Source organism: Vombatus ursinus, unplaced genomic scaffold, assembly GCF_900497805.2.
Source record: "Vombatus ursinus unplaced genomic scaffold, bare-nosed wombat genome assembly UNPS02015255.1, whole genome shotgun sequence".
NCBI classification, from domain to species: domain Eukaryota; kingdom Metazoa; phylum Chordata; class Mammalia; order Diprotodontia; family Vombatidae; genus Vombatus; species Vombatus ursinus.
In genome coordinates this window covers 19,662,752-19,682,486 of record NW_020955033.1, presented here as the reverse complement: position 1 = coordinate 19,682,486, position 19,735 = coordinate 19,662,752, and positions in this window count along the sequence as shown.

The following is a 19,735-nucleotide window of genomic DNA, read 5'->3' as shown; positions in this document are numbered from 1 at the left end:
TTCTTTCTTTCTTTCTTTCTTTCTTTCTTTCTTTCTTTCTTTCTTTCCAAAATGACTAATATTTAAATATTTTACACGATTGTACATGGATAACCTATATCAGAGTGCTTACTATCTCAGAGAGGGGGGAGGGATAGAATTTGGAACTCAAAACTTAAAAAAAATGTTTAAAATTGTTCTAACATGTAATTGGGGAAAATAAAAATATTATATATAATGTATATACATATATGTATATATGTAAAAGAACTATTGCTCTTTTAGAATAATCTTCTTGGGGGCAAAGGTCTTGCTTGTATTTGTATCCCTAATATTTAGTACAGTGCCCTGCATGTACTAAGCACTTAATGCAGGCTTTTCTATTCCAGGCCATTCAGACCCTCAGTTGGCACACCCTAGGTTACCAGGATCTTTCTCTGAATCCAGAGCCCACAAGGTGTGGGTACCCCTTTCTCATTATCTGGGGACCTCTATTGCTGCCACCATCTCTCCTCTCCTCTATTTCTGCTTCTTTCCTCTACGTACTACTTCTTTAGCTTCTGATGTTTCCTTGAGGTTTGGGGAAGGAAGATGCCCATCCAGGGAGTTAATTGTCCACTCTCTGAGGCCCCTCAAACACCCTTTCCATGGTTCCATCTCACCTGCTCTGATGACATTTCTGCTTGGCTGAGCCCAGTTCCTGTTGGTGTCAAAAAGGTCATTTGTTGTCTTCCCTTGTGCTTTCAGGAGGACCTTGCTCCTGTCTAAGCAGCTAGCCTGCTGCTGCCAGGCCAGGGAAAATGTTTTTCCCTTTTGACTCCCCTGGCTACTTTGTTTTCAGTCTTCAGTCCACAGTATATGGCCCTGGGGCTCTGGTTCGTACAGGAAAGGCAAACAACCTAATTTTAATTTTAAGGATGAGCCTTTGATCCCTAGGTCTTAAATTCCATCATTAGCTGCCCCTTTCATAGCAAAGTGGAGTTAGGGGAGGGTTCAGTTTGAAAAATGCTTTTTTTTTTTAGCCAAGGCTGAAAAGGGAATTCTGTATTTCAAGGCAAGGATTTGATTAAAAGAATCTTCTGCAAACTTTGTATTTTTAAAAGTAAAATTCAGTTGTTAATTAAAAAGTAAGTTTTTTAAGTATTATGTTGTTTTGTTTTGATGAATAAAAGTAATGTCCCTTGTGACTGAGTATTCAATAAAATGTTTGCCATTCCGAAAAATATAGTTCCTTGGGGGCACACCCTAATGAAATGTACTGTGAACACATGGCTCCTGCAAACTCTATTAAGATTTTAAGGTGCAGAGCAGGTGCTGATCTGCAGTGGTGTAGGGAATTTTCTCACTGGGAGTTCCCTATGCCAATGAAATCACAGGTCTTGTCATACACAAATGACATGTTATTACTGTATATACTCCCCTTCACAGAAAGTTAAAAGAAGAATAGAATCTTTATGAAATTGAAGAGGCCAGATTGAAAAAATAAAATTTAAAGTATTTCAGATCTCAGGTTTCTACTTCGTGCCTGTCTACATGTAGTCATATACAAAACAGACCATTATCTTTTCTTGCTCCTGTTTTCCCATCAAAAATCCTCAGTTCCATTTTTATATGAAGCTCAAACTCTTAATACATTTGTTGAAAGTCCAGCTACTAAAATCCTTGTAACAGGAAAAAGTCTTAGGAGAGGAATATAAACTCTGGAATTCTAACTCCCTTCTGACATTTAGATACTTGGCATGGTAATCTTGGTACAGACTCAAACAAACCCCAATGTCCTTCCTTCTTGAGAAATTGCCCAGGGGTTGCCTGTGGGAATGCTGGTGAGCTCTGAGGTCCTAGGGACTTCTGCCTTGTAATCATGACAACTTCTAGTTGTCCTTGGTATTATCAAAGGACTTATGGAGTTGTGGTTCGTGCTGATGTCAAGCCCAGGTCCTGTGATTACTACTGAAAGTAAAGAGTCAGATACATTGCGCGCGCGCACGTGTGTGTGTGTAATGCTTAATGAGGCAATTGTATATTAGTATAAGAAACAAGGCTTGGGACCTAACATTGACCATATCGAGCCTATGATTCTATTTACAGGTTAGAGAATGTCATGCCATTAAATTACTATAAGCAACCCTTTGTGGATTTCCTCATGGTTTAAGAGGCAGGGGTAGATAATTTATTCCCCATTAGTTACTTCTACATTGGGGTCACTCTGTTCTTGTCTCCAACAAGGTGATGAGGAGTCCACTTTGGGCACTGTCCTAAGGGCATTCAGTAGGTTTTGAATTCTCTGTGATGGCTCTTTCTCCTGCTGCTCATAGAGTGTCTCTTGAAAGTGTCATGGCTAGTAGTGAAAGAAGGCTGCTGGTTATACAATGTGTGATTCTGCCCCAGAGACCAGATTAAGTTCATTATTCTCTTTGTCCATTTCCTCTTTTACCTCTGCCTCCTCCTCCCTCCCTCCCTTTTCCTTTCATTATTACATTTCTTTGTAGAAACCATGCCAAATTACTTTTTTTGCCCTGAAAACACAAGCTCAAGTGTTAATCAGACTGTCTTGTTTGGACCTCGTACACCTCATTCTTCATATCTCTTCCTCCTTTCTCCTCCCTCAGAGTATTGTATTGTATACACAAATTTATATCAAGTACTGGCAATGAGATTCTAAATGGATGAATCAAAATAAACAGTTGCCAAACATGCAATTACTCTGACATTTCTTTATCAGTCTTTGGAACAACTATCAATTGAGCTTTGGTGTGGATGGTGGGGATGGGGGGCAGTGCTAGCTTTTTGTAGTGAGTTATACTGTCAAGGAGCTGTATGATTTTTTTAAAGAAAGTTTTTTTTGTTAGTAGATGAATTTGTATGGTGGCAAGAAGTTGAAATTTTTGGTGCTTCTGTGTTCTGTGTTATAGTCTCATACATCAGTGATAGCAATGTAGTTTCCATGGTGATCCTTTACCTTGTTTGATTATTCTTCTCTCCCCGTCCCCCCCCCCCCCCCCGTTTTCTTTCATGCCTTACAGTCCAGCCAGTTTATTTGATCATAGCTATGAATATTCTTTTTGGAGTTTGGAAAATTAATTTGATTAAGACTGAAAAATGGAAGGCTAGTATCTTCTATAATGTAAGCACAGACTTTTATATGAATTAGTGAGGAGTTGGGGCTATAAATAAAGGAACAGGCTTGAGATGGGTGAGAAAACAATAGAACTTCTTTATCTCTTGGAGTCAGTGACCAGACTATGGATTAGATGTAAAGTGTACCATATTAAGTGTACCATATGATGACTCTGGACTTATTGTTTCAGAGCAAGGCTAGCTACATCTCTCCCTTAGGATTCTAGGAGGTACCTCTGATATGTCTGAGAGTCTTTCTGCAATACTACTGGCTCCAGCTCTCACTCCTGTGTGTTCTCCACTGTAAACCACTGGTGACTAATACCCAGTTCTATTTAACCAATGAACACGGATTAGCTTTTAAAAAGGGATATTCATTATGAAGATATAGGATGGACAGAAATACAAACATTTCCCTCTAACAACTGGAGGCAGATTGTCCTCATCCTGTCTTGGTCCTTGGGCTCAGACTTAATGCAAGTTTTTACGTAGCATTTGTCCTACCAAGTACACTTCCGAATCTATCATAGCTGCTGAATGAGTCCTTGTTTCATGTATTGCTGGGCTGAGTCCCTAAGTCATTCTTCAGGGCCTCTGTGCTGGATTGGATGACTGCAAAACCGATCATGGAATATGTTCCAGGACCTCCTTGGAGCCTCCTGGCTCATTCTCTTGACCTTCTAAAGCTCACTAAGTCATAGTTATCTGTAATCTCCTTGACTGGAAACAGGAAAGAATAAACAGAAAGAGGAAAAGAACAGGGCTTCATATTTACGGGCCACATGTTGGCTTCAGATGGAATGAGACTGAAGCCTCTCCCTTTGCATCACTGTCTCTCATCAAATGCTGAATGATTAATGCCTTTTGAATACATCAGTTCCATAACTCATTAAAAAGGGCTCATCTTTACCAAAAACAAACAAACAAACAAACAAACAATCATAGAACTACATACTGAAGTTGATGTGAGGTTTGAATCAGCTAAGCACTCTTCTCATCGCCTAAGGAGTGAATGTTTTTGTCCAGTCCCTGCTTACATTATGAAGTGTGAGAAACAATGTAACATAACAAATGGAGAACTGGCCTCAAACTAGGGAAAATCTGAGTTCAAGTACCATCTCTGAAATATACTGGCTGTTTGACTCTGGGCAAGTCAACTTCTTTGTGCCTATGGGAAATCTCTAAAACCATAATTTGCAATACCTGTTCAGGTATTGATCTACATTGATAGAGAAAGTTTTCCCACTGGGAGTTTCCTATATCAATGAAATCACAGGTCTGGGCCACTCTTATCTCCCAAACATATATATGTGTGTACACACACACATGCACACACACACACACACACACAGTGACTTCTTTATATTTTTTAATAATTAGCTACAAAATAAATCTCTAGACCAACAATATGTTTCTTTTGAGTATGAGTAGCTAATACAGATGATTTGGATCACATTTATATAAGTAATCAATCATTTCCTTTGCTGACTTACTGACCAGTTCATGTGCAGTTGATGTGATCCAGTTGTCTTAATAATAGAATCCTTTATTTGATGCTGTTACATCGATTATTGAGGCAGCCCATTAGTATTGACCACCTGGAAATCCATCAGTGGCTTGGTAATTAATGATTGACAGTTGAACAACTTCGGATCAATGATCACAATAGTATCTCATCACCTGTGTAAAAATAGAGTCTAAGGAAATAATAGAAAGTGAAACATGCCATTGTGCATTCCCCCCTTCTGATAGCATATAGCATTTCTCAGAACCTCAGAAGTAATGGGTTAAATTCAAGGAATAAAACAAATGTGCCTAACTACTCGCTGACTTGGCTTTCTTATACAGCGGTGGGAAATCTTACACACAGATAGATACGTGACTGTTACCTTCTCAGTTTGTGGCACCTCATCTGTGAGTAGTTTGAATGATCATTTTGTTACTCGAAGATTAGAAGATGTTTGCATTTTTATTTTTATTATATCTAGTGGGGAGGGATAACAAAAGTAGAGCAGCTTCTGGCAGGAAAGGGAATTGTGTGTTGTCTGTGTTTTCATCTGCACTAGAAACAAATACCCTTGTTAACCAAGTGGAAACAAACAACCATTCCAACTTACAGTATCTGCATGTATTTCAAGCTGTGTTTTCATCTGTACTAGAAACAAATATCCTTGTTAACCAAGTGGAAACAAACAACCATTCCAACTTACAGTATGTGCATCTATTTCAAGCTCCAAGAATGCACCTGCTTTTATAAGAAGATAAAAAAAATTACCTTGACATAATTCAAGAATACTATTTTCATGCTCAATAACAATTCTTACTAAGTTTAAGTGTCCTCATAAGCCAATGGGTGATGGCTCTGCATTCTTTGATTGTGACCATGCATAAAGAACTGGCAACCCCTTAGATCATACCTCCTGTTTGTCCAAAATGCAATTCAGGGAATTTTAGTGGGGACCCATTTTAGGACAACAGAGTCCCTATTCAGACAATAGAACTGTGAGAATAGATGGTTTTCTTGTCCTGAAAGACTTCTGAGGTCTGATGTTGCAGCCACTGATGTGCCTCACCCATCTTTTCCTTTCTTTCACTTCTCCTCCCCTTCCTCCCTACACGTCCACATTATAAACAATGGGAAATATCTGTATCCAATAATAAAAACTTCAGTGTAATTTAATGTTTGAAATCAATACTGTATGTCCCTGATTGAATCTAGTGGTGGCAATGAAGGCTTTTATTGCCCCAGGTGGACTAGAAAAAGTCTGTCCCCCCAAGCCTGAAGTCAGTCACACAATATACAGTCACTACACATTTTCATTGTTCCTAATATTTCGCTGCCCAAGGCTACTGCCTGTTCTTCCTAAATGATAGAGCCAGCCCTGACTGGGTCCCCTCTGAACTTTCCCCAGAAGCACCCTATATGCTCATTCACCCTGTGACATCAGCCTTCAAAATATAAGAAATGGAAATCTTAATGAAAGGAAAGGATGGCCGAGATTCTTTTGTATGCTTATGTGCCCAAGCACCTATCATTTCATGACTGCATTTGATTTTTAAGACATTCTAAACTCTATCTGGAATTCTGATCCTTTTTATCTTTTTTCTTGCCTTTATAACCTCTGCAAAAAAACACTTATTTCAAGGAAAAACCTCTTAGAATTCAAATCAGTCCCTCCTGCTGCATACAAGCTGGTGTTTTCTTGAGATGCCCAATTTAAAAGGTTTCCTTTCAATTTTCACTCCTAGCGAAATCAAAGTGAATCTTAGTTCAAAAAACCTTAGTGTTTGATATTTGAATATTCGCGTTACGCTGCTTCAGTGGTTCCTTTTGAAACGTGGATGATGGATGGAGAAAACTGGAACCACATTGATGGTACCCTGCATCCCAGATAGTTTGGAGAATTTCAGATCAGTGAGGTACTCACTAAGGATTACTGTATCTATGAAGCACTACTGCATCCTGCAACCAGGTCTCCAGCACCATAATTAATCCAGAAGTGAGAATTACCCTTCATTGCTTCCGTTAGATGTTGTAATTGTAGGACTGATGAAAGAGAGCCTATGTATTCTCTTGTATTATCTAAGGTGCTAGGTGGCACCATAGTGCACAGAGTGCTGGACCTGCAGTCAAGAACACCTGGGTTCAACTGTGACCTCAGATACTTACTGGCTATGTGACTCTGGGTAAGTCACTTAACCTCTCAGCCTCAGTTTCCTCAACTGTAAAATAAGGATGATAATAACACTTACCTTGCAGAGTTGTAGTAAGGATCAAATGAAATAATATTGTAAAACAACAACAACAACAACAACAACAAGAAGAGCTTAGCACAATGCCTGGAACACAGTAGGTGCTATGTATTTATTCTTCTTTCCCCATCTGGCTCTGGAGTAGTAGATTCATAGGTACCTATTGGGAGCCTCCTATTGGAAGCCTACCGGGAAACACATGAGACAGACCAGAAACCCTCTTATTTCTCTAGCAGCAATGATGGTAGGAACTTCTTTCTCTTTCAACTAACACGTATTTTTTAAGTGTCTACTATGTGCTAGGCACTGTATTAGGAACTGGGGATACAAATACAAAAAATGAAATGATCTCAAGTCTTCTAGCAGGAGAGAGAGACAACAAGGACATAGATAATCGTGTGCAGAATAAGTGTAAAGAGAAGAAATACAAAGTAGTTTAGAAAGGAGGGCACTGGCAGGTGGGGGGGAATTAGGAACGGCTTCATGTAGAAGGTGGTACTTGAACTGTGTCTTGAGAGAAGAAAGATAGAGGTAAGAAGGGAATTCGTTTCAGGTGTGGAACATACCCAGTGTACAGGCAGAGAGATGGGAGGTGTAATGTTGTGTGTGAGGAACACAGAGAAATCTGGGTCACAGAGCACAAGAGAGGGAGTAATGTCCATTGAGACTGGAAAGACAGTTTAAGGACAGGTTGTGAGGGTTTTTAAAAAGCTAAAAAGAGGAGTATATACTTGATCAGAGGGAAGAGGAAGCCACTAGAGTTTATTGAATAGGAGAATCATATGGTTGGGCCTGCCCTTAAGGAAAATAACTTTGGCAGCAAGGTGTGGGATGGACTGGAATGGTGAGAGACTTAAGGCAGGGCAGCTGATTAGGAGGCCATTGCAAGAATACAGGTAAGAGGTGATGAGGGCCTGAACTAAGGTGGTAGATGTGTACATAGAGAGGTCAGATGCAAGAGATGTTGGCATAGGTAGAAAGTGCAATATTTGGCAAATAATTTGCTGTGTAAGGTGAAGATGAGTGAGAGTCGATCAGAATGCTAAGGCTATGAACTTGGGAGATGAGGAAGAATACTGATGCCTTTGTGAGAAACAGGGAAGTATAGAAGAGGGATTGGATTTTGTTGGGAAAAGTAATGAGTTTGGGACATATTGAATTACAAATTTCTATGGGACATTGAGTTTGAAAGGTCCTATGGGCAATTGGTGATTTGAGACTGAAGCTCAAGGGAGAATAGGTCTGGAAATATAGGTCTGTAAGTCATCTGCATAGAAATGATAATTCAATTCATGGGAGCTGATGAGGTCATTGAGAGATTATAGAGAGAGAAAAGAAGGTTCAGAATTAAACCTTGAGGAACATGATAAGGGACACAAAATAGGGGACACAAGATAGGGGACACTCTTTATGAGGCAACTGGGGTTAAATGACTTGCCCAAAGTCACACAGCTAGTCAGTGGTATGTGTCTGAGGCCAGATTTGAACTCAGGTCCTCTTGACTCCAGGGCCAGTGCTCTATCCACTGCGACCCCTAGAAAAGGAAACTGTGATAGAATGGTCCTACAGGTAGGAGGAGAGAGTAGTATCATAAAAAACCAGAGAGGAGAGATATCAGGTGGAGAGAGTAATTGCAGGGAGTAGGTCAAGTATGATGAGGACTGAGTTAAAAATAGTCAAGTTTGGCAATTAGGAAATCTTGATAATTTTGGAGAGAATTGTTTTAGTTTATTGATGAAGTAAAAAGCCAAGTTGTAAAGGGTTGAAGAATGAGTGAGAGGAGAAGAAGTGGAAGCAATGAAGGCAGGCTGCTTTTTCTAAGAATTGGGCTAAGAAAGGGAGAAAAGATATAGCTTGACAGTTTGAGGGGATGGTAAGGTCTAGTGAAGAATTTTTTTTAAGAATAGGAGAAACTTGGGAATGTTTGAAGGTGGTAGGAAAAGAACCAGTTGATAGGGAGAATTTGGAGATTATAAAGAGAGGGGATGATCAAGGATGAAATCTGCAAGAGAAGACAGGAGAAGATGGATTCAGGTGCATACGTAGTTGGGTGGCTCTGGCAGAGAAGAGTGACTTTACTGTTAGAGACAAGGAGGAGGATAAGGGACAGCATCATGGGATTTTGAGATGAAGAGGAAGGGAGAACAGGGAGCTCACTTAGAAGATGCTTAATTTTCCTCTGTGAATTAGGCAATGTCCTCCGTTGAAAGGGAGGTGGAAGTGTTGGAGGTTTGAGTAGAGAAGAGACAGTTTGGAATAATATCTGGAGAAGTGATATAGGGAACTTATTAGGGTGCAGCAAAAGGATTGCTTTGCAATCCATCTGGGATTTGTTCACGTTTGGTAACACGAATTTATAAAGTACTTACTCAGCATGGTTGTATGTCTTCTTCCAGTTCTGTTCAGCAGCACATGAATAAGAATGGAGGAAGCAGATGGTGGGAATAATCCAGGGCTGAAGTTCATCAAGGAATAAAAAGATGATTGGCAGAGTAGAGGACATTGTAGAGTTGAATTGTCTATTTGCTATTGGAAAAGGAGAAAAGAGAACTCAGAGCAGAGTTAATGGATTGAGAAAGTACTCGAGGGTGGAAGGATTGGGGTCAACATGAATGCAAGGAATGGATTTAAGAGTGGTGAGGCAAAGGAAGAGATGGAATGATAGAAAGTTATGATCAGATAGAGGAATGCCAGAGATTTTGATTAAGGAAGTGGAACGCCTGTGGGTAATGGTGAGCTTCAGAGTGTGACCATACTTACATGACTGAGGTAGAGTGAAGGACGTCATGGGATATACGGAGATTGGGGAATTACTTCTTATGAGTAAAATGGCCTTTGAATAAGATAAGCTGGCTCTGATGGGAAGACTGCCGTAGAAACTGCAGCCTCTGCTTTCTGATATTTTTATGACACCTTATTATGAGTGAATTGATTAGATTAGTTTCAGACACCAAGAAGGCCCTGGGGGAATGGAACACAGGTGGTCAGTAGTGAATTGGGGAAACAGGGAGTGAAGGGAGGATTGGAGAAAGATGGTTAAGAACTAAGAAGAACACAGATCTATGGAAGGGAACATAGAGGTTATCTACTGCTGAGTACCTTCATTTTGCAGATGAGAAAACTGAGACTCAGAGAGGAACAATTTGCAGCATGGAATTTGAACTCAGATCCTCTAACAACAAGTTGAAATCATCTCTCATAGATTCAATGATCATTTCTATATAGATAATTCTCAGATCTACTTATCCAGCCCTAAGACTTCTTTCCTGACCTCCATACTTGCACCTCCAATTGTCTTTTAGATTTCAAACTGGATGACTTATAAACATCCGGTCTTAAATTCAAAATGTCCAAAACCAAATTCATTATCTATTCTCCCAAACCGTCCCCTCTTCTAAACTTCTGTATTATTGCTAAGGGTATCACTATTTTCCTAGTCCCCTAGACTCACTATCTAGGTGTGATTTTCAACTTCTTACTCTTTCAACCCCACTCCCACCCTTCATATCCAATAAGTTGCCAAGTTCTTGTTGATTCTACTTTTGTATCATCATATAGACTTGTATATTCAACTTTCCTCTAACTCTGCCACCATCCTGGTGCGGGCCCTCATACCTAGACTATTACGGTAGTCTAATGGTTGTTCTTCCCAAAGTATCTCCCAATGCCTGTCCATCTTCTACTTATCTATCAAAGTGATCTTCCTAAAGCACAAATCTGAACATGTTATTCCCCCTATCCCATTCAACAGTGGCTCCCTATTATCTTGAGGATCTACTACAAAATCCTCAGTTTAGCTTTCAAAGCCCTTCATAACCTGTCTTCTTCCTACCTTTTCAGTCTTCTTACCTCTTACTCCCCTCCCCAAACTCTGGGATCTAGTGGTACTGGCCTTCATGCTGTTTCTTGCACAGGACACTCCATCTCCTAATTTCATGAATGTTCATTAACTGTTCCCCAAGCCTGGAATTGGTGGGCAGCTAGGTGGCACAGTGGATAGAATTCTGGGCCTGTACTCAGGAAGATTCATCATGAGTTCAAATCTGGCCTCAGACACTATCTGAATGACCCTGGGCAAGTCACTTAGCCCTGTTTGCCTCAGTTCCTCATCTGTAAAATTAGCTGCAGAAGGAAGTGGCAAACCCCTCCGATATCTCTGCCAAGAAAGCCCCAAATTGTGTCACGAAGAGTCAGGCATGACTGAGCAACAAAAATGCCTGGAATTATCTCCCTCCTCGTCTTTGCCTCCTGACTTCCTTGGCTTCTTTCAAATCCCAACTAAAATCCCACCTTCTGTTTTAAACTCTTTGTTAAGGTAAAAGTCTGCTTCCAGTGTAAAGAGCGTACTGTCCCAAGCTTCGGGGGTTTGTATAGCTGTTTTCAGAGGTACTTCTAGGGACCTGCAAATTTGCAGTTCTTCCAAGGTGGTATGATAAGGGGTGAGGTGTTTCCTCTCCACTGCCACAACAAACTCCACCACACCAGCGCTCCTCCTCGCCCCAGGACCACCCCTCAGAACTGTGACCCAGATCCAAGCACAGGCAAAGCAAGGGATTCCTGCCTCAGCACTGGCAATGAGGTCCCTGCAATCCCCCTCTGATCAGCCACTCAATTCTCCCTCAGTCTGTGGGCTGGAATCTCAGGAAAAAGCTGTGGCCCTAGGCCGTGCTTGAGACTTGCGGCTGAGACCTAGCTCCTCTCTCACTGCAGTCACTGACTTCCCACTGACCTTCTAAGTTGTCTTTGGCGTTCGTGGGTTGAGAAGTCTGGAAACCGCCACAGCTGCCTGCGATTCAGTCCTCTGAGGCCTGCTCCAGGGTTGCTGCGGCCTGCGTGTCCATGCCAAACTGTGCTCCTCTCCCCACCCGGTGCTGAAATACCTTTCTGATCAACCATCCAGGCTGTCTTTGGCTGGAATGTTTCACTGTCTTTTTGTGGGTTCTGCTGCTTTAGAATTTGTTTGGAGCCATTTTTTACAGGTATTTGGAGGGCTTTGGGAGGGAGCTCAAGAAAGTCACTGCTTTCCCTCCGCCATCTTGGCTCTGCCAAAATCCCACCTTATGCAAGAAGCCTTTCCCAATACCCTTAATCTTCATGCCTTCTCTCTATTGGATTATTTCCAATTTAACCTGTGTATATCTCATTTGTAAATAGTTTGCATATTGTTTTCTCCATTAGACAGTGAGCTCTTTGAGAGCAGGAACTTTTTCCTCTCCTCTCTCTGTATTCCTAGTGCTTTGAACAGTACCTGACACACAGTAGGAGCTTAATAAATTCCTGTCTACTTGGCCAAGTAGACAGTGCTCTTTCCACTCTATCACAAAGATTTAAGCCCAGATGTGGTACTTTTATTTTTGACTAGGCAATGGGGTTAAGTGACTTGCCCAGGGTCACACAACTAGTAAGTGTCAAGTGTCTGAGGCTGGATTTGAATTCAGGTCCTCCTGACTCCAGGGCTGGTCCTCTATCCATTGTACCACTTAGATGCCCCTCCAGATGTGGTATTGAGTGGGGGAACCTGGGCAGCCAAGGTACATAAGGGCATTAAAAGTGTGGTGTAAGTGAAACAGAAAGGAGTTGACAATGGGCTTTGTCTATTTTTGTTAATTTTGCCTAGGACTGATTAATATGGTAGCAAAATTATTAGCCTTGCCTCAAGAAGACCTAGTTTCAAGTCCTATATCAAGCAAATACTTTCAGATAACATGAAAAATGTGACTGATGCTTTGTAGAGTGCTATCTCAATCAATCAATCAATACATACTTATTAAGTGCTACTATGTGCCAGGCACTATGCTAAACACTTTACAAATATCATCTAATTTCATCTTCACAACATCCTGGAGATGTAGGTGATATTATTATACTGGTTTTACAGTTGAGGAAACTGAGGCAAAGAGGTGAAGTGACTTGCCTAGGGTCATACAGCTAGTAAGTTTTGGAGGCTGGATTGGAACTTAGGTCTTTCTGACTGCAGGCCCAGTGCTCTGTGTACTATTGTGCCACTTAGCTTCCTAGTTGTCGTCATCATTGTCATTTTTATACCCGGACCTGCAATTTCACTGGTGTAGAATCCTCCCAGTGAAGAACTGCATTCCACCAATACAGATCGAGCGCTGTTCTGCAACTTAGGCTCTTAGAGAGTTGCCCGGAGCATTGAGAAGTTAAGGGACTTACTCAGGGTCATGCAGCTAGTACGTGTTTGAGGTGGAACTTGAACTCAGGTCTTCTTGGCTCCAAAGCTAACACTTTCTCTGCTGTCTGTCTACTCCATTATAAACTTTCGATCTCCTTCTTCCACCTCCTCTGCCTCTTCTTCCTCCTCATTCCTTTCATCTTATAACTGATGAAGTACATATAGAAATGGCGGGAGACAAGTTGTTCTTTTGTTCTGGTGTTGTTGTCATTTCAGTCATGTCTGACTCTTCGTGACCCCATTTAGTTTTGTTTTTGTTTTTGGCAAAGATACTGGAGTGGTTTGCCATTTCCTTCTCCAGCTTATTTTGCGAATGAAGGAACTGAGGTAAACAGAGTTAAATGACTTGTCCAGGGTCACACAGCTAGTATGTCTGAGGCTAGATTTGAACTCAAGAAGTTGAATCTTCATGACTCCAGACTTGGTGCTCTGTGCACTATGGTGCCTCCTAGATGCCCTAATAGTGTTCTTTTATGTTTATTATTTGGGAGACCCGCATAGCTGGGTGAAATAGTTGCTTTTTGTAGTTTAGTAAAAGCATTGAGATGTATGCACATCTGTTGTCAGCTCACTGCTAGCATCTTGGGACAACTCCAGGATCAAACAGGCAAAAGGGTGATATTACTTCATGTTGTTCTTACATGGTTTTGATATCTTCTTTGAAGTCTCTATATTTGAGAGCTTTTCATTTTCCATAGTTGGGAGTTTATGAGTATTTGGTACGGTAACATCTACAGAAAACATTGTTCTTAAATTTTTATGGGTCAGTGTTATTTCCTGGTGATTGTGGGCAATGGCTTTGCCTGTGATGAAGTTCTGTTTCCAGTTCAGTTTATTTCTTTAATCCTTAATGATATTTTTGGGTTATATTTGTAGCATGAAGTTTTGTTGTCCATTAGGTTATGAAGCTTCTACTGTATAAATCTTGCTACTTCATCTTGTCATTCTAGGTATGTGGGAAATGCTAAAATTTTGCAACCTGCCATGATATATTATAAAGGTTTTAATCATTTTCTTTGAAAATAAGCATCTATGAACAGATCCAGGTTCTTGGACCTTTGTGTAATTTGTGGTGGTAATTACCCATTTTTATCACTATCCTCCTCCTCCTCATCACCATCGCTATCATCCTCATCATCACCACCACCATCATTATCACATCACTATCCTCATCTTTATCATCTCATTCTTCTCATCTTTTTCATTGGAGTTCAGATAGCAATGGTCTTGTGACATAATGCTATCCTGCTGTTATTCTTTCCTGTTTAGTATTCTGTGGATTTTTGCACAGGTGGTTAAAATAACTTTTCTTTTGAGGTTGAATAGAAGTATTTGGATGTATACTTATCTTCTGTAAGCTCACTGAAAGCATACTTGCTACGACTCCAGGAACAAACAGGACAACATGTATGTTAATTACCTTATCCTGTTTCCACGTGATTTTAGTCTGTGCTAGGTCTCTGTGTTTTGAAAGCTTTTCATTCTGAGAGGCTTGCTAATTATTAATCTTTGGTATAGTGCTTAAAAATTAAAAAAAAATTAAAAATTGGGGCAACTAGGTGGCGCAGTGGATAGAGCACTGGCCCTGAAATCAGGAGGAGTTGAGTTCAAATGTGACCCCAGACCAAACAATTGACACTTACTAGTTGTGTGACCCTGGGCAAGTCGCTTAACCCCAATTGCCTAAAAATTAAAAAAAAATTAAAAAAATTAAAAAAAATCTTTGGTATGGTGAAATTTGTTGAAAAATATTGTTATCAAGTTTTTGTCAATCAATGCTATGTCTGGACAATTGTGGGCAACAGTTTGGTGAGTTAAAATGACATGGTTTCAGGAAGCTTATTGGTTGAGTTCTCCAGAATATTTTGAGGTCTGTAATCGTTGCATGGGAATTTATTATCTGATGGCCCATGAAAGATAGGGAACTTTTATTGTATAATTCTAGAGACCATATTATATTTTGTTAAGTATTTGGTAGGTGCTAAATTTTTACAGCCTGTGATGATGTCACGCAGTTTCTGCGGCTCACTTTCTTAATCTACAGTGATCACTGAGATCAAATTCCCTAAGGATGTCCCTTCTGTAATTTCTGGAGCCTAAATGACATGGTCCTGAATTGCCATCATAAGCCCCTCTGTCTTTACAAACAAATTTGCATGATTCGCCCATTTGTTGGATGCTTTTATATTGATAGACTGTTGGCTGAGTTCCTGCAAATGTTTCTCATGGATTCATTTTTAGATCTTAGCTAATTTATAGATTCTGTCCACAGGTATACTACTTTTGGTTACATTTGCATTTATTATCAGTCTAGGTGGTGCAGTGGTTAGAGCATTGGGCTTGGAGTCAGGAAGACCTGAGTTCAAATGTGGCCATTATTACTAACCAAACTGTTGCCCAGATACAGCACTGATCAACAAAAATGATGTGTTTTTAATAGATGTCACCATACTAAATATTAATAATAACCACACTTCACAGAATGAAAAGTTTTCAAAACATAGAGACCTAGTAGAGACAAAAATAACGTAGGAGCAGGAAAAGGTGCTTAATCTTCCAGTTGTCAAGTTTATCACCCTAGTCACTTAACCTCTGTGATTCAGTTTCTTAAACTTTAAAAGTGGGGATAATAACAGCACTTGCCTCTCAAAGTTGTTGTAAGTATTAAATGAGATATTTGTAAAGGCCTTAGCATAGTGACTGGCACAAAGTAGTTGCTATATAAATATTATCATCCTCATTAATTGTTATTATTGCAATTTATTGTTTGGTGAAATGAAACTTCTTCCAAAAGTACATCAACAGATTTTTAACTTGTTTGTCATGTGCTCAAAAAATGTCTATCATTCACTTTACTCCTTTTTTTTTTGATGAGTAAATATTAATCTTTCCATAGTTGCCTAAGGTAACAGGCCCTTCATTTATAATTTGTGATTTTTTGTCAGGATACTTTCCAAATGTATTATTCCCAATTTTATGGTTTATAACATGTACACTAAACCTGGTATTATAGATGTATTAATAAACATGTTCTTATCATTTGGTTTTGATTTTAGGATGCCAGTAAGTCTCTTAATATACCAACTCATAACCTTCTCATTCATGTATTTATACTTGATATGTCTTGCCTGGAGAATCCTCCTGAATTCAGAATACTGGTAAGTCTTAACAAACTAAGCAATAGCCTTCTCCTTCATATCTTTATGCTTTATATGTCTTGTCTGGAGAAGACCAAGGTATTTGTAGATATTACCTTTCAGTGGTTTGAAATGAACTCTGGGTTTAGTCCTGAAGCATTCAGTATCTCTTTTTCTCTTGAAATATGTTAAAAATTTTATACTTATTAAGTCTGAATGACATTTTGATATTACTTCAAAAATATTTCACTGTTTAATGTAGTTTTTGGTAGAATCATATAGCTTGACATCATCCACATATATCCAGTGACTAATAAGACTTTTTCAACTTCCTCTTTAATTTAGAAGTCACACTTAGTTCTAATAGAGATAATAGTGGATTTCTAGGCATAACTGTAATGGGCTTAAACCATAAATCTAAAATATACTGTTTTAAAGAATTGTTCTTGACAAAATTGTGTTCATGATGTGTTTTAAATAGAGAATGGTTTTCTGTGTGGATATAAAATACTCTAGCATTCCCACTATACTTGGGTATTTTACATATTTGCAGTAGATGGATAAGCCATATGTGCAGAACTTGGTTGAAGGCTTTGTGACAATCATCCAAGACAGTATACATGTCACAGCACTTTCTGGCAGCTTGTTCAATAATTATTGAACTCATAATAATTTGTTCTATACACCTCTGGGACTTTTTGGCACGTGATTTTTTGCTCCTTGGTTAATGTATTTTTTTCTGTTTACAGATCTTAAAAAAGTGATACAAGATGCTAACATTTTGTATAAAGTTCATAAACATATGATTGGCTGAATTTGGAAGGGTCAGTAATGTTGTTATATTTTGGTAACCAGAAAATTCCCACAGTCCTCCTTTGGGGTTCTGTCTCATCTCTGATTTTTTTTTTCAATTTTGCAAGCCTCTAGTAAAAAAATTTATATTGAATTATATATTTTATTAGGGGTACTACCCTGGCTTTTTCTCTTACCTTAATGTTTTGACATATGATTTCAATTGCTAACGAAAGGAAGATAGAATTTCTGATGTTCTTTGTTTTCTAAATTACTTTTCATATACTTGGGTTTGTTTTTGCTTTAATTGAGCTACATGATATCTAATTTTTCTATTGCTTCTACCAGCCTCAGACGTTCAACAGATTTCTCATGTTGCTTTTACCATGCTTGCTCTGACACGTGTCTTTGGGGATACTCGTTGGTAGAGAGGCAGCATGGTGTGGTAGATAAAGCATCAGACATGAAATTAGGAAGACCTGGGCTCAACTCTGCTTCACATACCTGTTAGCTGTGCGACCTGAGCAAGTCACTTAACCCTTCTGTCTGACTCAGTTTTCTCATCTGTGAAATGGGAATAATGATAGCACCTACCTTATAGGCTTATTGTGAAGATAAAATGAGACAATGTATGTAAAATACTTCATAAAACTTAAATGCTATATAAATACTGGATATTATCATTAACAACTATGGGAGCAACAAATATAATTATATTTATAATAAATATATAATATATAGTATAATGTATACTAATCATTATAATAGTATATAACAAATAACAATATATCAAGACAAAATAACAAAGACTATAAAAACAAATATAACGATTAATGCTAATGCTAATAATAATAATAAATAGCTCTATTCTTCCTCCTCTGGTTGTTAATATAGCTGTGACTGTTGCATACAGTATTGTGTACAAGTCCTGAAAATTTTTTACTTTTTGTCAAATACTATGGAAAAATAATTTCATTCGGTCTGGTTATAGTAGTGCCAACTGTTTGGAATTATTCAGGTTTTGGTATAATTGGTCTGCTAGTTGGATTCATGCCATCAAACTCAAAAAGGGCTTCTTGGAATTTCAGTCTATGTATTCCTCTCTCCTTTTCAAAATCATTTCACATGCTGGGACTGTTTTCACCTATTTCATTATTAGGCATGGAGTTTTTATTAATCAAATCTTGTTAATGACATGAAGTTCTTCAGCTTATCTTTCTTCATATTTTTTGTAGTTCCTTGATTTCATTTGTTATTTCACATAATCTTGGGTTAGGGATGAAGTTATATTTATGACTGTCATGTGCTAGTCAGCACTTGGCCTTGGAGCGAAGAGTGTCATTACCAAAAACCAGTATGAATTCCTTGGCTATAAATGTGTGCTACATAGTGAGTCCATAATAAGTGCTTATTGATTGATTGAACTGGCTGAGATCTGGTTTGAATTCTGTTAAATGATAAAGTACTGAAAGCATTTATGTCCAAGCTATTTTGTAAACACTAGTAGTTTGCTTGCTTACTGCTATGTACCATGCTTTTGCACCAAAGTATTTTCAGCAATTGGAATATTGGTATTATTTCTGTTGGAGAGCCTTGCCATCTTGTGGTACCAGAACTTAAAGGAGAGCCACTCCTTCTGCCATCCTCCATGTCAAGCTAAACATCCTGGCAGTTCCGAATAGGGACAGCCTGTAACCCTACACCACCTCATCTATTTCTTTTTTTTTTTTAATTTATTTCTTTTTCTTTTTTATTGCCCCTCAATTTTATTAATTTATTTATTTTTAGTTTTCAGCATTCACTTCCACAAGATTTTGAGTTCTAAATTTTCTCCCCATCTTGTCCCTCCCCCTACTCCAAGATAGTGTGCATTCTGAATATATTTTTATTTTTCAACATTCACTTCCACAAGATTTTGAGTTTCAAATTTTCACACCATCTTGCCCCTCCTTCCACCCCAAGACAGCATACATTCTGAATACCCCTTCCCCTAATCTGCCTTCCCTTCTATCACCCCTCCCCCTTCTCTTGTCCCCTTCCCTTTCTTTTTTCCTGTAGGGCAGGATAGATTTCTATACCCCATTGCCCACACATCTCATTTCCCAGTTGCATGTGAAAACAATATTTAACATGTGTTTTTAAAACTTTGGGTTCCAAATTTTCTCCATTCCTCCCTCCCCACTCACCCTTATTGAGGAGGCAAGCAACTCAATACATGTTATACATGTGTAGTCATACAAAACACTTCCATAGTAGTCATGTTGTGAAAAACAAACTATATTTCCCTTCATCCTATCTCACCCCCATTTATTCTATTCTTTCTTTTAACCCTCTCCTTCCTCAGAAGTGTTTGCTTCTGATTACCCCCTCCCTCAATCTGTCCTCCCTTCTATCACCTCCTGTCCTGCTCTCTTCTCCCCTTTCTCCTTATTTTCCTGTAGGGTAAGATAGATTTCCATACCCAATTGAGTGTGTATGTTATTCCCTTCTTAAGTCAATTCCAATAAGAATAAGATTAATTCATTCCCTCTCACCTTCCCCCACTTCCTCTCCACTGTACAAGTTTTTTTCTTGTCTGTTTTATGTGAGATAATTTACCCCATTCTTCTGCCTCTCCCTTTCTCCTTCTCTCAGTATAATCCACTCTCACCCCTTAATTTAATTTTTTAGATATCACCCCTTCATCTTCAACTCACCCTGTGCCATCTATCTATCTATCTATCTATCTATCTATCTATCTATCTATCTATCTATCTATCTA